The sequence below is a fragment of the Cajanus cajan genome, chromosome 5, assembly GCF_000230855.2.
Source record: "Cajanus cajan strain Asha chromosome 5, NIPB_CcT2T_4, whole genome shotgun sequence".
NCBI classification, from domain to species: Eukaryota; Viridiplantae; Streptophyta; class Magnoliopsida; order Fabales; family Fabaceae; genus Cajanus; species Cajanus cajan.
This window is the reverse complement of record NC_138521.1, coordinates 34,377,153-34,388,003: the sequence shown is the minus strand read 5'-3', so window position 1 is coordinate 34,388,003 and position 10,851 is coordinate 34,377,153. Positions and strand designations below refer to the sequence as shown.

At 34.6% G+C, this 10,851-nt stretch overlaps 1 pseudogene; it reads right to left on the bottom strand.

The window, feature by feature from the left end:
- Nucleotides 1–2,468: 2,468 nt before the first annotated feature.
- Nucleotides 2,469–6,567, bottom strand: LOC145957965 (uncharacterized; annotated as a pseudogene).
- Nucleotides 6,568–10,851: the final 4,284 nt, after the last annotated feature.

Here is a 10,851-nt window from a genome sequence, read left to right as displayed (position 1 = left end):
TCCATTGCTCTATGTTGAAACCGCATGAGGGACCCGTTTCAGCACTAATTGATCAGCTTCCATCGTCTTTTGTTGACAACAATCCTCTTGTCACCCCCTTGGCAATTCTTGCTTTCAAAACTGTTCCGGTCAATGGAACACCGACCAAGTTTGCTTTGGTTCAGTGGCATGGACTGTCTCCTGATGATACATCATGGGAGAATTGGTTGGAGCTCAAATCCTTCTATGACCTTGAGGACAAGGTCGTTGCCGAAGGGGATGGTATTGTTACATGTGAGGCTACGGTTGACAATGCAAGGCCCAAAAGAGTCACCAACAGGCCCAGTGGTTGGACTGACTTCATTCACTATTAGTGCAGCTCTTTTATTACATTATGTATTTTCCCCTTTATTTCTAGAAGAAGTTAGTTAAGATTTGGTGATTGTTGTATGGCCTGATGGTGCCAAGTGTTAGGGGAATCCTTCTAGAATTATTGCTTTATATGGCCTGTACTGTGAATGGAATTGGCAGAAAAAGTATTCTCATTCTCCTCTTGTTCCTTTCTTAGGAGGCAGCCTGTCCTCTAAATCAGTGCATCCTTCTTTATTGTTAACAATTGGTCATGAAGTTCCAACCCTACTTCCACGCTATCAATTTTACTGATATTATTGCATAATCTTTGAGATAGAATAATATTTTTACTTCTCATAAAAATTTAATGATAAGTAAGGAGGGTAAAATTGGTACATCATGATTTAATTTTATAAATTTAACTAACATACTACTGGGTCCATGTAAATTAAATTTGATGGTGATTTAGGAGATCTTGCAAATGTGTGATCAAATAATGCAAATGAAATGGGGATCAAAGATTTTCTTTAAGATAGTGGGTTACACGAAGCAAAACAGGTCAATATAGTGAATGCATCTTTTTGTCCCCTACTCAATACGCATCTTTTGTTCTAATTTTCTTTAATTGTTCCCTATCGGTTTTGTATATTAAAACGAAAGATGGACCTTGCTCCAATGCTATAAACTAGCGAAGAGAATATGTCCTATGATGATTCTTTGAAGTCCTTAGACATAGAGGATGGTGTGTTGCTTGAAATCAGTAGAGGAAGATACTAGCTTGAATGATCTTGTGAGTTGATAATATCTTCATTATTATAAATTATTGTTGAAACTAATGCTTTTCTCTAAAATTGTTGGTTACATGCCTTTTTCTAATCTATTTTTGACTAAAAATTACAATGACAATAATAAAGTTTAAATTTAACACTTTTTATAAATTATTTCAACTTGTCACTATTAGATCAATATTAATGATTCTATATATATATATTAAAACATTTAGACAAATTCATAATTTATGAAATTTCAAATAAGGCCGCATTGGATTTTCTTTAATGTTACATATATTAAAACTAAACTTAGTTATGATGGACCATGGGCCAAAGGTCCAATCATTAGAGCTATGGCCAGGAGTATTCAAGAAGGATTAGACAACTTGAAGACCAGTGGGCTTTCCAAGCCCAAGGTATTATTCATATGGACCAACCTATCATGAAGGGAAGACATAGCTCTGTTGTATATAAACTTGTACATAGTTTCCTTGTATAGGCTTATTTTTGTCTTTGTATTTATGAAGCACTTTGTTTTTTTTTATAGATCATTGTATATTGTTTCTAGGGTAGGTTACTCGGAGACTTTAACTCCATTTAACTTTGTATTGAAAGTTACTCTTTTTCTATTTTTTCAATAGTAGAAGTGGGGTGGCATTTAACAATGCTTGAGGGTGTGACTAGTAATTGGGTCGGAATTGGGCTTAGGTAAAATTTTACATATTAAACTTGTTTTGCTCCTAATTTTTCAAGGATTTGACTTAGCTAGGTCTCATCAATTTTGGATGAACCTAACTAAACCAAATCCACAATTTTTGAAATGATTCAAGGAGCCAGAACAAGCTAAGTCCGCCTAGTTCCCTTCTATGGCCGAAGTGCTTCTCTTCACCTTGGAGCTTTAGGAAGCTTGTGCTACAAGCTTCTAACTTAGCTTTCCAAGCAAGCTAAGGTAGAAGCTTGCCCCACAAGCCTCCTAAACTAGGGTGGCCTGTCAAGACTAAGCCAACCATTATTTACTTGAACCATGGTCAAGTTTAGCTTCCTCCACAAGCTTCCTACTTCTATAAATTCTCAAAACCTTCATTTGTAAACACTTTTTCTAAAAATTCTCTCTCCTTCAAGAGTCTCAAACCGTGGAGAATTCCATTCTCCTTAAGAACTCCACAAAGGAATTCCTCCTTTGTGTTCGATTCCTAAAGTTTCTCCACCTTCAAGGAGAAACCGAACCATATAGTTGCTTCTCCAAGCTTTGGAGCTTGGATCATTGCTTCCTTTTGGTGTTCAAGGCCTCAAGAGAAGAAAGGATGTCTTAAGGTGGAGCTTGAAGGAGGAACAACAATCATCTTCTTCAAGAGGTTCTATTAAGTTGTTTGCACCAAACAAATTACATACTATATTTTGCTTAAAATCCAATTTCATAAATAGTTTTATTTTAATAAAAATGATGCTTATATAACAGATTGTGTAAACAATAGAAAGAAAAAATAAATTTGAAATGTAATAAATTATGAGATAAACAGAGGTAGATACAAAAAAATGTTGTTGGATGAATAGTTACACACTTCCACATGTATCATTATTTTGATTTTCTTGTTTTTGGTAATCATAAATATCATCCACCATGTGAGTAAAAAAATCCATCATACGTGATAACTCTTGCTAACATTCTTATCATTCTAAATCACCATATTAAATTTTCTACTAACGCTACTACAAAATTGACATTCACTTTTCCGCAAGTTGAACATCGAAATGAGACAATGACCTCTACGCGTTGCAAATTTCTTCATTGTAGCCAACGTTGGAGATACAGATACCTGGGTAGTTGGTGGTGCCTTCTCTTCCACCACAAAAGCCTTTCTACTTTGTTTTGTGTTCTCAGCACTCCCCTTGAAAATTCTAATCAGAAACTTAGCTATCTTTTCACAAAATAGAACAAAATCTCTCTTATCTGTTTGAACTCTTTTTTGTTTATGGGCCTTTTTCTTTTTCTTACCCTTTGGCTCACATAAGACACCTTGGGTGAGGTGGGCTCTCATGCACTAAAGCTTCTAATTTCGTGCTTTCTTTGGGCTTCCTTTGGAATAATTGAGACCATATGTTTAGGTGATTGACCTCCACGTGGAGTAACACTTTCACTAGGGCTTGCAATTGGGTTCTGAAAGGCCACCGAAGCTACTGGTTGTTTTGGTAGAAACTTGAACAACTTTTCACTTATGGTGTGTTTGGATGAGGAATTTATATAGGGTAATTCATTTATTTGAAGAATTTTAAATTCCTTGAAGTGAAATGTTTTATTTGGATGAGGAATTTACAAAGAATTTGAAATCCAAGCATTTGTGAAATTCCTTAAAATAGTAGAATTTCAAATTCTCCCAAAAATAGGAGAATTTGAAATTCCTCATATTTGTTTTTCTTCTTTCACCTATATATTTTATCTTATCTCTTCATTCTTTTAATTATTAGATATTCAAAAATATTTTTAAAATTATTAAATATTCTTATATTAATTTTTAAAATTATTAAATATTATCTAATATTAATTTTTAAAATTATTAAATATTTAAAAATGGATTAATATTTATTTTTATAAAATTTAATTTAAAAATCTCAATATATAAATATATTTTTAAAATCAATTTTACTATGATGGAATCAAATTATCATATTCAACCTAATAATTTAAAATTTAAGAAATTTAAATTGACTTATTCAAACAAAATATTTTAAGAATGATAGAAATTGAAATCAAAGTAATTCAAATACCAAGAATTTAAAATTCCTTGAATTTGTAAAATTCCTCATCCAAACACACTATTAAGGCAATTTCTCCATCAATGGATTTATGCCTCCCGAGAATATCAATGGGTCTAGTCTCTTTTTGTTAATCTACAGTTATAAATATGCCCATGCAAGACTATAAATAAGGCACTGGGACGGGATACAAAAGGCTTTAGTGCGAGCAAAAAGCCAAAAAGTGATACATGCATATTAACTAATCAGAGAAATATTAAGGTTGACATTCATTATAGATATTATACTCAATATGATAAAATTGTGTAAAGAAGAAATTTATTTATTTATTTATTTATGAGAAATTATTTTGTGTTGCACATATTTTATACTGTTATCCAATTAAAAATTACTTATATAAGGTAAGTTTATTAACATTTATAATAATTAAGTCATATACTATGATTTACAATTGATTGATAATATAAAATATTTTACACTGATAATGTATAATTATTAAAAATTTTATTTATATATTTTATAAAAATTACACTGATAGTTAAATGCTATATTATTACTTTATTTCAAGTCAAATTTATTTCTGTATACATAAAAAGAGATAGAAAATTTGTGTTACTTATATATATATATATTTGAAAATTTCTAAGTGTAATATTCTTTTTCAAGTTTAGTTTATAAAATTGTATATTATATAGATAAATATAAATTTGAATTTTCCCTTATTAAAATACGTTTTTAAACTAACTTTTAAAATTCTTAAATACATAACCTAATCGTGTCATACTATATTAGAAAAGTCTATTTATTTATATTTTTCTATAAATAATTAAGAGCATTAATTAAATACTACATTAAATTGTTTTTTGTTTTAAAATACAAACTTGAAATCAAAGTGTTTTGTAACACTTTATTACATTGCACTCAACCCAAAGTTAATTGATTGTTTTTATTTTATTTTGTTTGTTTTATTTAATGAAAATCAATGATTTTTTGTGAGAGGATATCATGATACAAAAAAAAAATAGCAACATACAAAGATAATTTGGTTGAATCTTTTCATAAGTCAAAAGAAAACAAATACATCAAACAATTGCATCTTGAAATAGAAATACAGAGAAAGAAAATAATACATCATATGTAAGATTTCCACTATAAAAAAAAACCTACTATACCTTACAAAGTAGTTTCCTAAACCTCTAACTAGTTATTCCTTTCATTATTGCCTAGACATCCCTTAATGTTAGTAACTAAGCCATCCAACAAACTGAAGTTAGATGAAAAACACATAGAAGGGAGGATTGAATGTGTGTGAATGAAGAATTTTAAAAATGTTTTCTTAGAGGTGCTACTTTTTGTCAGAAAATAGTATTTCAAGTGTAAGATAAATAAAAAAAAAAACTTGCGTCCGAAGATCTATTGATGGAGGACCATCCTTGAGACATCATATAGGGCCTATCACAAGGTCCATGGCTAGGAGAGTAGAAGAAGATGAAGAATACACCACACCAAAAGCCATGATCATCATGTGTGTGGATTTTGGGCCCTCTCCTTAGCTTGTTGCTTTCCTTTCCTATTTTGCCCTTGTATTTTGGGGTACATTAGCTATTAGGATTTTATTGTGTATTTTTATTTAGCCTTTGTATTATGGGGCAAAAATAGGCTTAGGATTTATCTAGGGACTTAACCTTGACTAGTAAGGTCAAAAGTCCATTTCTTTCATTTTTTAGGACTAAGGGTACTTTAGTCTTTTTGGAGAGATGAGAGCCATTTCATTTGGGCTGCATCTAGGGTTCATTTAGGGTGCATTTGGACTTGAAATTTTTGGCCAAATGCTCCCAAGAAACCCTAGGATGCTCTCCTATCTCTATAAGTACTCTAGTCCCTCCACCTTGTACCCACTTTGGAATATATGCATTTTGAGTGAGCCTTTGTGCCTCAAAATCCTTCCTTAGTCTCCTAGGGTCCTCATGCCTAACCTCCTCTCCTCTCTACCCTAAAGAGAGTTTGAGTTTCCCTTGAGTGGCCTCCACCAACCCTTGGTGGAGAAAGCTAGCCAAGAGCACCAAAAACACCTTCCACCTTCCCACCTCCATTTTCGTCCACCTTCACCTCCACCCTTCAATATTGTTTTTCCACCACCCTTGAGGAACATCCAGCCATCATCCTTCTTCCTAGACCGTGGAGAAAGAGGGAGCTCCTCCTTGGAAGCCAAAGAACACACCATGGAAGGAAGGAGCCCATCATGTGGTATCAAGAACCATGGTTGTCTTCAAGGGTGACTTGTTTCCTTCTCTTGTGTCTTTAAAATTTTTCCTTGTCATGTCTATGTCTTCTTACATGTCTTGATGTTATCTTTGATGTTGTCTTCTCAAATATTGCTTGAAATATTGTGTTCTTGTTGAGTGGTTCATTACTTGTTCATGAGCCTCATTGTTCTCCTTTAGGATTCTCTTAAAATAGGTTCTTTTGTGCTTTTCTCTATTTTGTCTTGGCTGGACATTTTTGTTTCAAGAACATGATGAACATGTTGAACACTAGATAAACTCTATTTTGATCTTTTCTCATCCAAGTTTTGTCAAAGTTATGTTTCCCTCTCTTTTTCTTTCTCCTTAAAATTCAAAATCTATGCATGACACACCTTGGTTTGCATGAAACATGAAAAATGATGCATGACACCTCTTTCCTTGTGGCTGGCTGAACCATATATGTCCATCTTAGAAGTCAATCTTGCATGATAATTAGTCCTTAACATGCTCCAAGATTTTTTGAGTTTCTATGTGTAACTTGTATCTTGCACATTTATGGTTAGCCACTCTTGCATGCCACCATCACCCCTTGTCTTGTTGCCCATTTTATGAGTCAACCAAGTGAGATGTAAGTCTGAAATATTGCTGAACATACTGCAAAAATCTGCACCTAACAAGAAGACAAAAGTACCAAAGACACTTCACCCAAAACTTGCCATTTACATGCTACTAGTCCTTTTTGTCCCCTTCCTTTTTTTGTGTAACCTTGTAAACCACCACAAGTGTAAAAACCAAGCAACATAATAAGAAAAATAGTATCAAAATCTGATCCCATGGGCTGGCCAAAAATCTGGTACGAAAATTGAATGGAAAAGAAAAAAAAAAGTAAAAGGAATTGTTGCTAAACTTGTGGACTTGGACCTTTTTACCCTACACATTTGGACTTGGACTTGGACTATCTTTGGACCTATTTGAGACCAAAATCTTGGTTGAACTTGGACAAATACCTTGGCTGGACTTGGGAGGATGGACATGAAATTATAAAGACAAGAAATACTAAACACTTAATTCTACTCTAGAACCATTCTAGGATTTCCTTTGAGTGCTTTCCTTTTTAAATGTGCCTTAATTTTTGCTTGTCTTTCTTGGAATTCTTTGTGTTTTGTCTCATAAATATCCCCTTTGAGTTTAGCCTTTCTAATTGAGCATTTTTAGTTTTCATTTCCTTGGCCTCCTTCTTGCTCTTGGTTGGTTTACTTGGTGTAGATAAAGTACACTACAATTTTCCCTTACAACTTTTGGGAGATTGAGTGGGAGGAGTTGTTCATGTAGCCCAAAGTACTTTGGAAGGATTACTAAAAGTATTTGAGTATAGACACCTTGGGAGAGGACTAACCAAGTTTGCTCATTGTGAAGGAACCACCATTGGAGGCTTGAAGACTTTAATTTCTTGTTTTCTCTTTTGTGCCTTTTTCTTTCCCTTTCTTGTTGTTTTTGTTGGGCCACTTGTGTATTGGTCCCTATTCATTTGTTGGGTTGTGATTGGCCTTGTAACTAATTAATTTATGTAATAATTTCGTTTAGTACTTGTGGAAGTGTCTTGAATACCCCCAAGGTCACTTCAAGCTTCCACCCTAGGGCCTCCGACTAGCCTTTGTTTTATTGCTTTCATTTACTCTTTGTTATTGTTAGTATGCATGCTTTAGGTTCTCTTGTGCATTTAGAAGGCTCTAAATTTGCCTACTAAGGGTCCGTGCACACACTCACACTTTTGTGACAAATTTGATTTTTGTGAGAAAAGTGAAAAGGGGCTTAGTGATTTCTACTTGAAAAGTCTTGGTTTTTAAGAGACCCCTAGTGGTCCACCTCCCTTGATAGTCCACTTTGTACACTTAGGCCTCCTATCACTATTCTTGACCTCAAAATTCCTTTGTGAAAACCATTTATCACTCACTCTTTGTGAAAACATTTCCAAGAACTTCTTTGTGAAAACCTTTATTGATCAAAGATGAGTGATCATTCAAGTGTGAGGGGTCAAAATACTCATAGTAGTAGACATAGTCTTAGGGATGATCTTAGAGAACTTAGGGAGTATATAAAAAGAAAAGAAGAAGAAAATGCAAAAAGAGAGGAAGAATATAAGAGAAAAGAGAGAGAAAATGAGAAAAACAATAAGGAAATAAAAGAGATGTTAGCAAAACTAGTCATGGGAGGGGGAGTTGGGGGATCCAACCCAAGGGTAAGCATCCCTAGAAGTGAAAGTGAGGGTAGTCAACACCCTACAAACCCCCTAAGTGATAGCCATTATAGTAGTCATCACAATGATGATTACTATCAAAGGCCACCAAGAACACAAAGACCAAGACCAAGGGAGTCTTCCAATAAGGAACCTAACATTACTCTTCCCTTATTTCATGGTAAAGACAATGTTGAAACATATTTAGATTGGGAAATGAAAGTTGAACAACTTTTTTCTTGCCATGGAATAAGTGAAGAGAAAAAGGTTTCTTTAGCAACCCTTAGCTTCCAAGGGCATGCTATGTATTGGTAGACCTCTTTAGAAAAAGAAAGAAGAATGCATCATGAACCCCCAATTCAATATTGGAATGAACTCCGTAGTGCCTTAAGGAGGAGGCATATTCCCCCATACTATGACCGTGAGCTTATGGATAAGCTTCAAAGGTTGAAACAAGGGTCATCTAGTGTGGAGGAGTATAGGCAACAAATGGAGTTACTTATGATGAGGGCGGGTATAAGGGAAGAAGAGAGGACTACCATTTCTAGATTTCAAAGTGGCCTAAATCTTGAAATAAGAGACAAATTTGAACTCTTACCTTATAGAGATTTCAATGAGCTTGTTCAACTTTGTTCAAGAGTGGAGCATCAACTCAAAAGAAATTTTTTTAGAAAAAACTTCACTCCCTCTTATTCCAAGAACTTCAAGAAGGAGGGCCCCTCTTCCAAACCTTATTCCAAAGAAAAAGAGCAAGAAAAAGAAAAATCTTCTTTTAAAGCACCTTCCAAAGATGCTAAAATAAGTGACATCAAGTGTTTTAAGTGTCTTGGCCGTGGGCACATTGCTTCTCAATGCCCAACAAAGAAAACCATGATTTTAAGGGGCCAAGATCACTATAGTAGCCTTGATGAAGCTACTTCCTCATCTTCGAGTGATGAAGAAGAAGTTTTAGAGTCCGAGGAAGAAAACTTACCCATGTGAAGGAGACTTATTAGTGGTAAGAAGGCTTTTTGGGAACCAATCTAGTAATTTAGACCAATCCCAAAGAGAGAACTTGTTTCATACAAGATGCAAGGTTTTAGAAAATACTTGTTCTCTCATTGTGGATAGTGGGTCTAGTTGTAATTGTTGTAGTACTAGATTGTTTAACAAGTTAGCCTTGACTACTCTACCTCACCCTAAACCTTACAAGTTACAATGGATTAATGAGGAGGGAGGTATTGTGGTCAACCAACAAGTAAATGTACCTATCTCCATTGGCAAGTATAAAGATGAAATTTTATGTGATATAGTGCCATTGGATGCTAGTCACATTTTACTTGGAAGACCTTGGCAATTTGACAAGAAAACTATTCATGAAGGCCTTTCTAATAAAATAAGTTTCCACCACTTGGGCAAGAAAATTGTGTTATGTCCTCTATCACCTTCCCAAGTGAGTGAGGACCAACTCAAAATGAAAGCCAAAAGAGAAGAGGATGAAAAAAAATAAGAAAACAAAAGAAAGAAAAAAAAGGCCTCCCCTTAAAAGCTAAAGAAGGGGAAGAGAAGGTATCAAGTTCAGAGGCAAGTGTCCCCTCTAAAGAAGTTGCTCACAAAAGTCACTTATCCATTAAAAGTGACATAAAAAAACACTTTTGCTTGAGCAACCTTTATACCTCCTCTATTTCAAAGAGACACTAGCTGCAACTAGTCATGAACTTGAGTCTCTACCTCAAGAGGTTCAAAATTTTTTGAAAGAATTTGATACCCTATTCCCTCAAGAAGTTCCAAGTGGGCTTCCACCTTTAAGAGGAATAGAACATCAAATAGACCTCATACCGGAGGCTAGTCTTCCTAATAGGCCCGCCTATAGGACTAACCCTCAAGAGACCAAAGAGATAGAATCTCAAGTTGAGGACTTGTTGAAGAAGGGTTGGGTTCAAAAGAGCCTTAGCTCTTGTGCCGTTCCCGTTCTTTTGGTGCCTAAAAAAGATGGCAAGTGGAGGATGTGCACGGATTGTAGAGCCATAAATAACATCACCATAAAATATAGGCACCCAATCCCTAGGCTAGATGATATTTTGGATGAACTACATGGGGCAATCATATTCTCCAAAATTGATCTTAAGAGTGGTTATCATCAAGTTAGAATCAAAGAGGGTGATGAATGGAAAACCGCTTTTAAAACCAAGTTTGGTTTGTATGAATGGTTAGTGATGCCTTTTGGTCTCACCAATGCCCCTAGCACTTTCATGCGTCTCATGAATCATGTACTTAGGGATTGCATAGGGAAATTTGTAGTTGTATATTTTAATGACATTTTAATTTTTAGCAAATCCTTAGGTGAGCATCTTGGGCATCTAAGAGAAGTGTTAATAATTCTTAGGGACAACCACCTCTATGCCAACTTAGAGAAATGCACCTTTTGTAAAGAAAATGTGAACTTTTTGGGCTTTATAGTTGGCAAATAGGGAGTGCAAGTTGACCCTGAGAAAATAAAAGCCATCCAAGATTGGCCCACCCCAAAAAGTGTGGG